The sequence below is a fragment of the Xiphophorus couchianus genome, chromosome 9 (assembly GCF_001444195.1).
Source record: "Xiphophorus couchianus chromosome 9, X_couchianus-1.0, whole genome shotgun sequence".
In the NCBI taxonomy this organism is placed as follows: Eukaryota; Metazoa; Chordata; class Actinopteri; order Cyprinodontiformes; family Poeciliidae; genus Xiphophorus; species Xiphophorus couchianus.
Window position 1 is genome coordinate 16,583,963 of NC_040236.1, and position 15,385 is coordinate 16,599,347.

General features: G+C 39.5%; 1 long non-coding RNA gene across 1 annotated transcript; it reads left to right on the forward strand.

Annotated features, from left to right (window-relative positions):
• Positions 1 to 3,224: 3,224 nt before the first annotated feature.
• LOC114151403 (uncharacterized) lies at positions 3,225 to 15,138 on the forward strand. Its single transcript, XR_003596934.1, has 4 exons — positions 3,225 to 3,284; positions 9,900 to 10,012; positions 10,605 to 10,718; positions 14,527 to 15,138. It is a non-coding gene; the product is annotated as an uncharacterized LOC114151403 (long non-coding RNA).
• Positions 15,139 to 15,385: the final 247 nt, after the last annotated feature.

Below are 15,385 nucleotides of genomic sequence, written 5' to 3' on the forward strand. Positions count from 1 at the left end.
TCCGCGGCTGATGCATCACGCCTAATGTATTCTAAAGTATATTTACTTGAATCTGGCTATTGGCAAAAGTTAAGTAGCAGTGTTTAGTAATGTCGCATTGATCAGGCCTCTGAGCAAGTCAGCGGGACGGGGGAAGCTGCTGCTCTCATCCCCAATCCACACACACTACAGCGTGGCCCTTCTGGAGATAAAACTCGCATCATCTGCCTTGTTTGCCCGTGGCTTTGCTCTAAGTAAGCGGGGGCTGGAGAGTTTTGTATGACTTAATGTGTAACATCTCGCCATAAAGTCGAGCTCCAGTTTATTCTACACATGTAGGAACTATTTATGCAGCTACACTCGCTGTTTTTTTTTTTTTTTTATTGTAAAACATTCCTTACCACATGCAGACTATAAACAACTATATATTTCTTTCAATATTCGCTTAGACCTTTAACTTGCCTAAGATTTTCTCCAAACTTTCAATAGCCCACGGGCCAAATCAATGTCACCCCGCATTTTGAATGTACCGTGTTTGTCCTGTTAAATCTTTAAACGGCAGCCTACTGTTAAACAGTTTGTTTCGCAGCCAGGCCTCTGCGGCCACATATAAAAGAGCTTACATGTTGAATGGAGGGAATGGAAGAGAAAGGAGGGGGGGAAAGAGAGGAATCAGTTGCACATTGAATCGCTGTGTTTGTAAAGCGTTTGGCTGCAGTTTGTTAAGGAATTAGTGTGTTGCCATAGATTACTATTTAGGTGCATTTGCATTTGAAAGCGCCCCAGCAATATAGAGGACCGTGGTGATCAATAGCCCTGGTGCCGTATCGATCCATCCGCAGTCTGATCGATCGGCAGGAAGAATTGGACGCGCATTTCCACCCCTCTGCTCTCTGGGTTTCGGTCAAAAATGAAAAGGAACTTGTTCGGAAATAGACGCCCATGCACTATAAAAATGGATTGATAAATGTTAGTCATTTAAATTAGTTAAATTATAATTAAGAACACAGTTTGTAAGAGTACTGTTAAATAATTGTTCAAAGCTGACCTCATTATCTATTTTATTTTGATAACCAATCCTACATAAACATTTTTGATTAGTATTTAATAGTGTTGGTGCAGCCACAGTTATGTTGTCAAATATATTTAAATGGACTGTATCATGAAATAGCCTATACATACTAACAAAGTACAAAGGGCTACGTTTCTCGAAAAACCCCTTATGATTGAATTACACAATTCATTTTGCAAGTTTGAAAACTTTTAACCAATCAAAATGTATTTAACACAACTTTTCAAATATAAATGCAATATATTAGCCACTAAAGTGTTGCCTAGTAAACAATCAAAATACACTGTCCTAATTGGCTATTGTCCAGCAGGCAAATGAGCAGCTGAACTATTTACACTGATTCAAGATAAGTTAGCAAATTAAGATGTTAGAGGACCACAATGCTTGTTTGTCTGATCAGAGTCCATATATTAATAAGAAATCTTTGAAAACAGTTGAAAGGCAATACACCTGCTAATAAAAAAATACTTACAAAGGCATGACAACTAAAATGTTTGTGTCAAAATAGCTTATCAACAAGATATTGAGCTATCTTATAGCAGCAAAATACCCCAAAATGGTTGCTGATATCACCAAGAACTCAATTGAGTTGATGATGACATGTACTTAGCTTTATTTATAGCAATAGCTTTACTTTATTGGTCTGTTAGAATAATAATTGTATCTCTGCAGTGTGTTATACTGAAGAAGCTTAAATTCTTTAGAAATATTGTGTTTTTTCTAAAGTTGACAAGCTGTTTCAACTCAAATGGGCTGACAATGATGTGACTCTTGCTTTCTTACCGTATCAAGTAATGGTTGCTGTATTTTTAGTTGACTCAACGTACATTCATGTGAAAACGAAAGTACACATTCCAGGTTCTACATTTTTATTTCCTAAATTTGATCCTAAGTAGACACCAATACGTCATGTCATCATTTACAAAACAAAGACAGTTTAAATGGAAAGTTTGTGGAAAAACTAGTTTTCCACTAGTTTGTGGAAAACTAAATAAAATTCCATTGAAAAAGCAAAAGTATGGGTGAACTATGTTTTCAACATAATTTCAAATATTCTCATCAGACGTCGGAATCACTTTTTGTTGTAGTAGCTGTAATCTGATTAGATTGATTAGTTATCTGTTCATTGATGAATATGATAGTGATTATAATTTTGGGTGTTATATCTTGCTTAGATAATTAAAACAGGCATCAAAGTATTTGTACCTGAGGACCCCGAGATTTGATCCTCAGGGGCCGCAAGGCTTCTGATGCTTTGGTTATGAATTCATATGTCATTCAGTTAAGAGCTGTCACAAGAGTTGAGGAAGTTTCTGGGAGCATGAGTTTAAGTTCGCAGTTAGACTTAGATAGTTTAGCAACACTGATGCTATAGTTAAACATGCATGCAAGATTATTTCCTCAGGCGTGTAGGAGTTGTTGCCAAAGAATGACACATCTGAGGTATACGGTTGTCAGGGAAACGGTTTACATGCCACCTTAGTAGAGCAGATTTAGTTTTAAATTGGCACTATTTCACTAATGTTTTCTGCGGTAGTTACAAAGAGAAATCTTGCTTTTATTTCTTTGACTATTTAAAGGAGATTGCTAATTTTAAGTCAAACTTGCTAGCAAGTTAATTTTCTTAATCCTTTGGAAGTCATTGCCAGTGAGTGGAACACCTTAGCTGTGGTTTTCAAGGGAAAAGACTAATGTTAAAATAAGGATAAATTGTGTTTCCTTTTAACATGGCAGAACAAACTCGATGAGTGCAATGATCTTGATAATTAGGCAAAATATAGCTCTGAACATTTTAAAGATGGGTAGGAATTTATCTATGTTATCAAACTTCTTTTCACTGCTCAAAGCTGTTATTTGACTCAGTAAAACTTCTCAGGATCATGAGAATTGTCAATAGTAAGATTCTGACAAGATCCTCATATTAGCTCCAATGTCAGACATGTACAGGTTGCCCTCCTCTGGCTCCCTGTGCAACACAGAACACAAGTTAAAGTCCTGATTTGGACTTTTAATCTTCTGCCTGGTGACACACCATTATCTCTGATCTTTTCTGCCTGTATGTGCACCACCAGAACTCTGAGGTCGACTCTGTCCCTAAGTCAATGCTAAAAACTAAGGCCGCCAGAACATTTGCGTTTATGTTGCCATGGAAATCTTTGTCCTTTCTTGTATTTGTTTTGTGTTCCAGAAACAGCTGAGGAGCGATTTCTTCACGTTGGCATTTTGAAAACGGGTAAGCATTGTATCTTATCTGATTTTGCCTGAGTGTATTTCAAATTTCCTTTGCTTTAATTTCATGTCATTTTTAGCTGACATATTTTACTGTTTCACTGAAATGCTGTTGTGATTTTTATCTTGAAAGGTTTTGTTAAAATTCAATTGCTGTGTGACTTAAGCTTGAAAATGTTCTACTCAGAAATATTGATTATAATCCATACAGTTAAACCGATACAAATTTGAACAGTAATTCTATTAATTCAATTTTAACAATTGTTTTTTATCAGTGTACACACAGCAGGCCTCTGTGCATGGATTGGCACTGGGAAGAAATAGGACAACAGGTGCAACCTAGGAAGGCCTCTCTCTCACAGCCACAAAGACTAATCAATAATCCTTATAAGTGATGAAATACTTTTGTATATTTTTTAATTATAATAAATTTAAACTAAAACAAATATTCACGTGAATTTTTAAATTAAAAGCATACAATATGAATGTGTTTCCAGATAAAATAAAATAAAATTGGACTAGGATAGTTAGAGCTTTTATTTTGTAAATTCCGTAAGCAATTCCCCTGAGAATTATCCTTCAAAAACCTATCCGGGTTCAATTATCCGTCATTTGACCAAATTGGAAAAAGACAAATGCGCTCAAACAATCGCCGCCCGTCCGTCCCTGTCTTGTAATTTATCGGATAGGAAAACGCAACTGGAAACAATAACGCCGTGAAAAATGCCTACATATATTTTGTCATAAAGGTCGCGGAGGCCCTGCGGATTTATTTTGAATGTGACAAGCTGTTAGCGTCCGAACCATCACTCAGGTGCGCCTCATGTGATGTCACTGCGATCAATACAGCTACTAATCACAAACACGATCAATACGCCATCGATCTGATCGGAGATGGATTACACAAAATGTTATATGCCCGGATTAACTTCTTTGTCTTTTGGGGGCACTTTCGGTTGCTTTTTTATTTTCCTTTTTTTATTTATTTATTTTTTTTTATTTTACTGTGAGGCCATGAAGAAGCGCTGCTGAAGCGGTCGGTGCCTGGTTTAATGCATTAGGATAAGATCAAGCCTATTAAAGTGTTGCTATGCAGCGGAATTCTAACATTTTTTCTGCAGACACGTCTTTTGAAGAGCAAATATATAAATGTATGAACAAAATAAGCAAGTGCCCAAATTGTATTGTTTTGAAATTACAACCATTACAAACACAATTAAATATCTCTAAACTCTTTTACTTATCCATATATTTAATAAGTCTACAAATAGAAAAAAAATAGTCTGTGATTAAGTGTGTTTATAGGTGTGTAAAAGTAGGTGTTATCTTTATGCTTCTGGTGGTTTCATGTCATTTTAAATTTCAGCAGCTTCAATATTTCTTCTGTTAATCAATACATCTGTTCAATTAATCAGATAATAAACTGTCTTCAGACGAATGGATGAAACTTTCCTGACTTATTTCTGGACAGATTCAGAATAGAAAGGCAGAACTTCGCTGTCACTATTTTAAAAAAGCAGCTAAGTACCGGTCGGCACAGCAGACATGTGGTATTGACAGGGTATAAAAGCAACAAAGAGGAATAAAATAGAACAAAATTAGATAAAGAAAAATATATGTAATTTAGTTGTCTATATTGTTCCTGGATTGCATTTTGGATATTTTTTTATTTACATTTCTTTTACAAAGAAATTCAGTCTGTATTAGATTGACGGCATGTAGTCAAGCTTTAAAGGTTATAGAACTGGTTTCAGTAGCTCGGTAAGTGGTGTGCAATAACAGTATATTTTCAAAAAGAGCTATAGTGCAGGCAAAATAACTCCCATATTCCAAACATGCGTACAAGTCAAGATAGTGTGCTGTTTTTTTTGTTTTTTTTATCTATACCTCACATGTAAATGGTTATTTTTACACCGTCTAGGTCTGTCTGTGCAAAGCCTGTGAGGCCTGAAATGCACACATTTATTGTATTTCACAGGCTGCTGATTAAAATGAGCATAGATTATGAAATGATTATGTGTGTGTATTATCTCCCGAGCTAGTTAAGAGCATCGCTCATTGTTCTCCTTCCACTGCCTGCCTGCTTTTTAAACCACACAGCTTTTTTCTTGGCTCTTAAGTACTCCTAACGCTGGATTTATTAGGCTTAAAGGGTTGCAGACACATCTTCCTCAAAGGGGATCAGACATTAAGCATAGATCAAAAGGATAAGGTCTTAAAAACAGAACAATACCTTTTTGCACAACATTTTTGCTGCTATTCCCTCATGCATGTTAATGCGGGGATTGTGCATCAGACCGCTTTAAGTTTCAAATTAATTTCAGGCACTCATGCACTGCAAGAATTCTCTTGCAACAGACCTAAGGGGGTTATTGAACTCGCCATTTTGTTGCTCACAAAACACGACGAAGAAGTTATCTTAAGAATTCCAGGTAACAGTTTCAAATATGATGATTGCAAACAAAAACATGCTGGAAGTGTTTTCTTTCTTCTTTTTTTTTGGAGACAGTAAAGCGGAGGCGTAGAGCTACATTTTAAAATGCACGCTCACTCTGCTGTGCTTTTGTGGTTTTCACAGACAGGGCTCACTGTATGAAACAGTGACACAGCTTGAGGGAAGATGATGGGCTGCTTGGCTGCATCAGTAACATTCAGATGCGCACACACAAACAAAAAACACACAAGTGATGACCTACTACTATACTAGTCATCCTGGCTCAGGCATCAAACACTTTTTCCTCCCCTATTTTGCTACAGCTGCAGCACTTTCTTTGCGAGCTAGAATTTTTCCTTCTAGTATCATTTTACCGTCTTGTGATTTGTTCCTTACATTCATCAGAGGACTTGACAAGCCTCTCTGTTGCAAACTATAAGTGTCAGTGCATCACAACTGTGGAACTACGACTGACTCCTGCTCCTCACCCCCCCCAATCTGAGTCCACCTACCCATGCGTGCCCCCGACACTCCCCCAATGCCTCTCTTCAACCAACCCCTCCCCTGGTGAAACTCCCACCCTCCACACCCCATAGAGCACCCGTTGCTAAGCGACAGAGGGAGAGAGATGGATTGAGGAGACATAGTCAATCAATTCTACAGAGAGAGGGTGAGAAAGAAATGGAGGAGGATGGGGGGGTAAAGAAAGAGGGAGAAACAGAAGAGAAAGAGAGGAGAGGAGGACAGAATGCAGAGTGATTGTAGTCGTATTAAGGCTCCAGTTGAGGCTAAAGATGCTCCTTCCAAACATCTATCTTTGTTAACTGTATCGTGCCTCTGAAAATAAATCCATCTCTGCAGCTGTCCACCCTTCCATCTTTGTCCAAGTGCTTTCCTTTAATACTTTTATCACCACAAATTACAGTCTGCACAAGCAGCCTGTGTTTAATATTCCCTCACTCAAAAGAGAGTTAATTGTATATTGCAAACGCTCTTTCTCCCCGGGCTTCCTCTCTTTCTCCATTAGTCACTGCTGCACACACTCTCACACATGCACACACACCCCTACACACAAACATGCAGATGCCCAGCAATACCACATGCCCCTCCATGTCTATGTGTGTGTGTGAAGCTGGGTGTTGAGCGCATCGACTGAGTATCGATCCCACCACTCACCTCCCTGCAGTCAGCTCTTGTCCTACATAGCATGCCCTGTCTGATTTCTCCCTTAATGGCTTTTATCCAGCTCCAATCTTTATTTAAACTGAAAAGTAGGAATTAGCACCCACTTCTATCCTGGTCTCTCTTACCCTTTTCTTTTCAGTATCGTCCCGGAGTTTGAATCGGTGAGTATCGGTCCATTGACCCCTTCTTTCCCCCAGCTACAAATGCCTTCCCCACAAGGAAATGTGCTGGACAGCATTTTATTTCCATTTCTCCTGGGTTCCCACTGTTCCTTATATACCTCATATATAGATACAGTGCAGCATGCAGTGCAGTAACTTATGTTTTCTTCTCGTATTGATAAACCCACCCTATGCTTTGTTGTTTCACTGTGAGTTTGGTCTTTAAACTAAAAATGTCACCATGGAAATTACAAAAGATGACCGCTGCGGCCTTAAGTCGGATGTTTTCGAGTTACTTTTTATTGAAAAGTAACTTCAATAACTTCATAGTATAAAACATGTTTTCATGTCACCATAATAGTATTCTTCTTTTCCAAATAATTTTAAGTTTATGCAATGGATTTACAAAAGGAAACGTCTGAGCTGCGACAGCTTTTGTAGGACTTACACAAGACAAAAAATCCAACTAAACTTTGAAAAAATGAATTAAAAACAACAACAATAAAAGATAAACATACAGGTAAAATCGGTGCATTAGAACAAGACGCAAAAAATAATTAAAGAAAAGTGTTAACCGACATATGCCGCATAAATTGATATAATTCGTAGCTCTTAACCTGTTGTGATATTGCAGGTGGTCTGCTCCTCTTGAAAGTACACAGAAAAGAAGATAGCCCCAGCGATTCACAAATTACGAGCACAGTAGCAGTTTGCAGCTGATAATGAAGTAGTCTACAACTGCAGTAATGCGGGTATTTCTCCGGATTGTTGTTGTGAATAAAGAACGGATTTACTGGTCCTGACGCCTCACCTCTGGTCACGAGATATAGATCATGCCTGAAAGCATGCATGATATCTCTGGATCAATTCTCTCTTTCAGGCATCAAAACATTTACACACATTCATACACTGAACCGCAAGTAGGTTTGCAACTTGGAGTTAAGGTCATGCCTAAGGAAGAAAACTGAACAAACAATGTTCTCATCGCCAGAAAACAAACTCTTCTCACAAAGTTAAGCCAGCAGAGCAGAAGTAGCTAATTGTGTTCGTCAACAATTTCTCTTACTTTGTTTGCAAGCAGCTTGAATGAGAAGAAGAGAAGTATTGTAGTAGGTGCATAAGTTGGTTTGCACATCTACCTCCATGCTTAAACTCTGATTTGAAGTTGTTTTCTTGACATGCTATATTTGCCAAAGCATGTCCTCTATTCTGGTACTAAATCTTTCAGTTTTAGACTCGTCTGTCCAAAATGCATTACTCCAAAAGTTTTGATCTTTGTCTATGGTCTCTCCAAAGCTTTCTTCTCTCTGCAGTCTTTTCCTGATTGTACCATCAGACACTTTGATAACAGGAGTTATTAATCCTGTGATGACATTTTAAGGTTTTTGGAGACTTCTTTTAACAACTTGCAGTCTGCTTTTATGAACTTAAACTTGAACAGCCAGACCTGGGCGTGTTGGCAGGGGTTTTCAATATCCTTAAAAGTGTGGACATTTGTTTTCCACACATAGATGATTTCAGATATGTTTCAAACTTATTTCAGTCCGCATAAAATGCTACAGTCTTCTTTCTGAAGGCTTCAGACAGCTCTTAAGGTTTTACCATGTCACTCACTCTCCCTTCATCCATCAGAACAACACCAAACTAATTGTCTGAGGATTAAACAGGGTAAATCTGTCAAAATTCTGAGTGACGACTTTATCTGCATCTGCACCCAATCTGTGTGTGATTTTAGCAATATTACAAGTGAATAAGTGTTGTGTTGTTCTAATTTGTTCCTCTCTGGAAGCTAAATTTTTTTTAATAACAAAAAATCTCTAAGGTCCTTTGCTCAGTTTTTATTGTTTAATTGTATTACCGGAATTTTTCAATAATGTCAAAATTCATATTGACTTTCTATATAGTCACATACTGTATGTTAGAGAAACACCCAAGCTTTTATAGGGTGTTATAAGTTTTCTACATGTTGGTAAAACAAACTCAATTACAAAGAAAAATAGAACAAGAACAACTTGCCTGTGGTAAAAAGCAAAGCGCTCTCACAGCTGTGAACTGAAGCCTCTCAGCTTTCAGCCACTGAAAACGCTCCACAGCTCTCTACCGATTAACTTGTTTTCTTTAGCATAAAAAATGTATCCTCAGTAAACCTCAGTGTATAATCAAGCTAACCATAACTTCATTTTTTTTATGTCAGCTATTTATATTACGTGAGTTTTACTTTAATGCAGCAGTTTGCCTCTTTTGCCAAGCACAGGCAGACCCAGGGAGGAGCAGGCCCTACCGAGGTTAAACTGCAGAGTATAAACCTCTGCTCCAGAAGGATTTAGGAGTGAGGGAGAAGTCACTCTTCAGTTGTTCCCCAAACCAAGTTTTAGGGGAAAATCTGGTAAACTTCTGCACACATGCAGCTCCTACTTTACGCACACATTTGTTTCTGTATCCGTTGTCATCAGTCATGAGTGGGTTTATCAGCTGAGTGGAGTTAGTTAAAAGGCTTGCATCCTCACATCATGCACTGTCATGGCAACGGGGCAGACATCCTGGCCCTGGAATGAGCTGTGTTTATTCTGCACACACAACTTTTCATATTGATGGACTTTCCTTATTGTGATCAGCCAGCCACAGCCCGGGGAGGAACCCTATGCGTGCCGTCACCCCCTTTTCGATTTGATTTGATTTGTTGCTTATAGAGCAAAGTGACGGGAGACACTCTTATCTTGGCTGAGCAGAAACAAGCCATACCAAATAAGACACATCGGGCTATCTGTGCTGGCACACACAATAGGGATTAATTGATCTTCTAATACCACAGATAAATCAATCCCTTCCTTCCCCCCAGTGAGCTCTCCGGCCAATTGGACTCCCCGCCTTTTGATCCACGCGCCACATTCAGCCAATGGCAGGAGCCCAGAGCTTGACTGACAGCGATACCGGAGAGAGCCCGAAAAGAAGGTAAGGGAGAAGGAGTCCATCAGAAAGACATTGGCAACAGGAGTGAGAGTGTGGGTAAGCAATCCGCAGAGAGCACGAACATGCACAGAGGTGGAGCAAAGCAGAAAGCAGGTAGAGCATCGCTGTGATTGCTGAGCGATTTAAAGAGAAAGAGCTTATTCTCAGGTGTGCCAAACCAACAAAACCGTCACTTAACTGGAAACAAAAGCAAATATTAAACTGAGAGGATTTTTTTCTTGATGTTAGCAATCACATATCCTCATAAAACAAAAATCCTCTCTGTAGCTGTTCTCCTGCAGGCTACTTCAAGCTCTATCACTGGCCGAGACATCAGCCATTTTCTCCCATCTTATCTCTACCTTCGTTTGATCCATCTCCATTAGACCCCTCCCCGCCCTCCACCTCCCTTGCACAGCCCAGCACCACCATCGTTCTCAGCCCTCTCGCTTCTTTTTGTTTCTCTCCCACCCTATCTTTGTCTTACCAGAACCTTGGCATTTCTGTCATTCCCACAAACACCGTTTTCCTCATGCAGCTCATATAATAACGGGCTAAAAATATGCCTTCTGTGTGTTTTTTTTTCCCTTTCCAGTATTGATTTTGCCCATAGCATTGTCTATGGAGAGCAAGAGAGGAGAGAGACAGAAGGCGGGGGAGAGAAATGAAGTAGAAACAACTGGGAAAAGAATTGCTTTCTACGTATGTGGTAATGCTCTCACCTTTCCTATTTTACTTTAAGTGGGAAGCTATCCCCTTCTTTACCTCAGTGCAGTACCTTTCAATTAATAGGTAACTGCGGTCAGTGTGGTCCTCTCTAACACATCTTTACCTCTCAGCATCTCAGAGCAGCAAGACGTTTACACACTGTAGGCATTTAATAATAACCTGCTGAAATTAGAGAAACCCTACCATTGCAAATATGCTCCAGATCAGCTTTTCAAGGAAAATGGTTGGCTCTTTTGGCACTGGTGTGTAATGGGAATGGAGAGAGTTGATCAATAGGCTATTGATCGCAGCCGGCCAGAGTCTGGGGAATTGAGAGTGAGAATAGAGGAGAGTCAGGGTGGGGGGTTGGCTCCAGGTTGAATTTTTAAAAACGCTCTATTTCAGAGATGACAAATAGTCTATTTGAAAAAGGAGAGACAAAGACAGAGGGAGGGAGGAATCGTCGTGAAGACTTAGAGAACGGGTCTCTGCTTGCGGTTTCTCTCCAAGCGGAGAACAGAGACCTCCCCGTTTCCCAGAAGTTACAGTATTTTGGGCGAGAGATGCTGAACTACAAAAGACAAAGGGAGCAGGGACTTCTCAGGCTACAGCAGCAGCTTGTACTCTGGCTGGAAGAAAAGAGGAGGAGGAGGAGGGAGGAACGAGGTTGTTAAAAAATCCTTATGGTCTCTTGTAGGAAAAAAAAGAGGTTTAAAACAAGGCTGAAGAGGAATAGAATAATTCATTTTGTGAACAGCAAATTTAGTTTGCATAAATCTATATTTTGGGAGCAGGATTGTTTTATCTTGTGTTTACAGCAAATGAATGTTCATGATGAAACCTTCCAAGTTGAGCTATTTCCACAGAATAAAACGTTCATGCTCTTTTCTGTAATTACGGAGCCAACAGCATGAAAGAAGACATTTGGGTTGTACCGCCGTTGAAGCAAAATACATAAACAAAAGCGCAAGCTATGCAACCTCGATGCATTTCCCCACACCTTCTACCAGACAACAACCTGCATAAAGACTTTGGTGCATCCTGTTTCATTTTTGGAGGTTGATTGTGTACTAAACTTGATAAAGGGCCGAACATTAAAACAGCACAATAATAAATGTTGTCTCTTTGAACCATATTGGTTTCATGTAACCGAATGAAGTTGAAAGACAGTAGTAATCACAGAGATTGGGTATGCTTTAAAAGTCTGACAACAAACCAAAAGTTATTCATTGATTCCTGCAGAACTTTAGTGGCCCCGCAAAACAATTTCTATTTCTTCTTGTGATGGAGACCAGGGACTCCATCCCTATTGAGTATTGATATTTATTTACAGAACAAGAACTTTTAGTTTCATTTCTTTATTTCAGTTTGTTTGTATTGGGTTAATTGGGTTTTACTTTTCTGGTGTGTCTCCTTAGAAGGGTGGAGCATACCATGTGAATTAAGAAGGGTAATGCTCTGAAAGTTATATTAAGTTTGATTTAATTTCTTGATTTACTTTAGGATTAGTTTGTTTCTAACTTGCATGCATGTAAATATTTATTTGTACCATTTATTTTGTGTTGGGTTTGCAAATTATTTATGCTTGTTTGCCACCCCTTCACCTGGTGTGGGTGGAAGTGGCCCAGGGATGAAGCCGGCTGCTGTGCTTCGCAGTCAGAAATGGGTGTCGGTGTACTGGTGACCTGCAGCACCAAAAAAGCTATTTCCACCATATCTTGTTGCCTTGCCTCTCCTCCTTTCAACACAGTGCCGCCATCGGAAAGTGACACTTCTATTGGTACCTTTGGAAATTGATAATTACACAAAACTGGGAAGTAGAAGAAAAAAAGTTCCACATTTTTATACCAATAAATCTGAGAAGTTTTTTGTGTAATTGTGATATTTCTTTAGTTAGTCTTTTACTAAAACTCCATATAACCAGTTGTTTTAGAAGTAATCTGACTTGAGGAGCAACCCCACCTGTGTTATTTAAATTTTGATATGCTCTCTTAAGGCTACAGAGGTTTGTTAGAGAACATTAGTGGACACCATGAAGTTCAAGGAACATAGCAGACAGGTCAGGGAAGTAGAGTTAGGGTGTAAAACAACGCTCCATATCAAACGTTTAACTTTTTACAGAGAAGCTTATAGTCCATTATTTAAACATGTAAAGGGTATGACACAAATGTAAACCCACCAGAACATAGCCAGGCAAAATCACCAATCAGAAGAAAACCTACGGTAACTCTGGTGGAGATGTAGTGATCCAGAGTTCAGGTAGAAGAAATTGTGCAAAATCTGACTTTTGTAAAAAGCTGACAACAGAAATTTATTGTTGATAGAAAACCGTAGGATGTCTCATTGGTAGATTTCCACAAACTATGTAGGAAACACAGCAAACATGATGAAAACAAGCCCTGAGTTTTTTGGTCTTCAGGCGTAACATGCTTGGTAGAAAAATACCACTGCACATTATTTTAAACACACCATGTCCACAACGAAATATGGTGATGGCACTATCATGCCGTGGGGTTGCTTTTATTCCACCAGGGCAAGTAAGGTCGTCAGATCTGATAGAAAGACAAATGACACAAAACTTAGTCCAATCATGGAAGTAAGTTGTTTTGAGAGTACAAATGTAGGGACACTGACTCAGGGGGACTAAATAAAAAAAATCTGATTCAGAAAAAAATTAAGGCACATATAATTCTGCTTTCTCTTTACAACTGTACTTTGTGTCAATCTATAATATGAAATCCTAGGAAAACATTTGTGTTTATAATTTCAATTGCTATGAATTGTCTTGCAGGCACTGTATAAGTCTGTGTGACACACATACAGTATATAGAGGTCGGTTAACATGCATCAATTTTAAATGCTGCTCAACTCTGCAGGCTAAACTCCAAGCAGTTAGAGCACCAGTCTGTAAACACCCCAGAGAGGAACCTATATCTCAGTAAAAATTCAGTTGTAAATAATGTATTGAATGCAAACTTCAGGTCCACAGGGAGATATGGATAGGCTCATTACTCTTTTAGTTCTCTGGCCTTTTACGTAGTCCACCCAGCTCTCAACAATCGACTCCAGATGCACCCTCTATCTGTTTTGATTTAAAGCTGCTTTTACCTGAGGATATTGTTATGGATATAGGTATTGTTTTTTTGTATTTCCTACACATCGCCGTGAGGTTTGAAGGCCGTTAAACTTGTGCATCCACCCACATGCTCTTGGGCCCGACGCACGTGCACATGGGAGTGTGTGCTCCGTCTGTGTGCTGGTAGTGAAGGTGAATATGTGTCCGCCTGGATCTGTGTGTCCTGTCCGGGGTGCATTGATCTCGAAGCAGGATGTCAAACATTTTAGCGCCGATCCCGTCCTTGTTATTGCCTCACACAGCTGGGTTGTTAATGCATTAAAAATCGTTTGTCCCCAGCTTTCCAAACTCATCTCACCCTACTGCCCTAAGCAACACAAGAATACCCCTCAGTTGTCGCATATGCAACGCTGCTGCCCCCCTCCCTCCCTCCACCGGTTGTCCACATCCCTCCATCTTCTGTCTCAATCAATCTTTATGACACCCGGTTGCATCTCGCTAATGTTTCCGGACTTGACCGTATCCCCGTTCAAAAATTCTTAATTAAGCCCATTCTGTATGTTTACTGTTGAGCAAATTGCAATCTGACAGGGATAATAAAACATTGGCGAGAGAAGGGGGCAAGAGTAGCATGTGCTACGACCCTTACCTCTTTCACCTGCCCCTATCTCCAGCCCTGCTTATCTCCCTCCATCCCCACCTCCTCATATCTCCTCTATTTTCTACTTCACAGGTTTTCAGGAGGAAAGGGAGGGGACGACAGAGAGATACAGTCTTTTGGCACCAGCTGCTGAGAGTCTTCTTTCCACCGCTGTCAGAGTGGCTGTTTATTTTAAAATGCTCCCGTGCTGCTACGTTGATACGTCTTGGCAACCCCGCTCAACCTACTCGCTTCTCAACTCTGATAATTAAGATTCATGAACCTGCCTCCATGTCAACTCTTACAGATGTGAGTCATATATCTGCGTTCACATCAGCATCTTTCTTCATTTAGATATTGACTCGTATAGTGCTCTCACATTCTGCGATCTATAGCCCTGTGCAGAGTGTATTATATCTCTATTTCTGCACGGTTTTGTCTGGTCACTTGAGAGCAGCCGTTTGCTCCATGCTTCAGAGTGATGGGGACGAGGGGAGCATCAACAAGGATTGCGTTAGCCGCATGGCTTAACAGCAACTGCTAAAGAGCTCCAAAAACTATGACGGAGGCTTTAATTACTTTAACTATACCAGCAGGGATGCCAGTAAATCAGAGACGCACTGATTTGTACAAACAGAAAAAAGCTATTCAAACCAATCTGGCTATTTTGAATCATGACTGAGACTTGACTGTGATTAACCACATTGTTTAATCAGTTTCATTAGTCAAATTCAAGTCTTAAAATAATAATGATATTAATTAACAAGATCACCTAAATAGACCCTGCCTGACAACATGAAGTAGGCTAAATGCAATCAAAAAGCAGCACCTCGTGTCCAAATGTGTAGAAAATCAACAACAAGTGAGAAACAAACATCTACCAGCCTGGACAGCCATTTCTAAGTCTTAGGAACTCCATTGAATTACAGAGTGAGCTTTTGTCCACAAACGG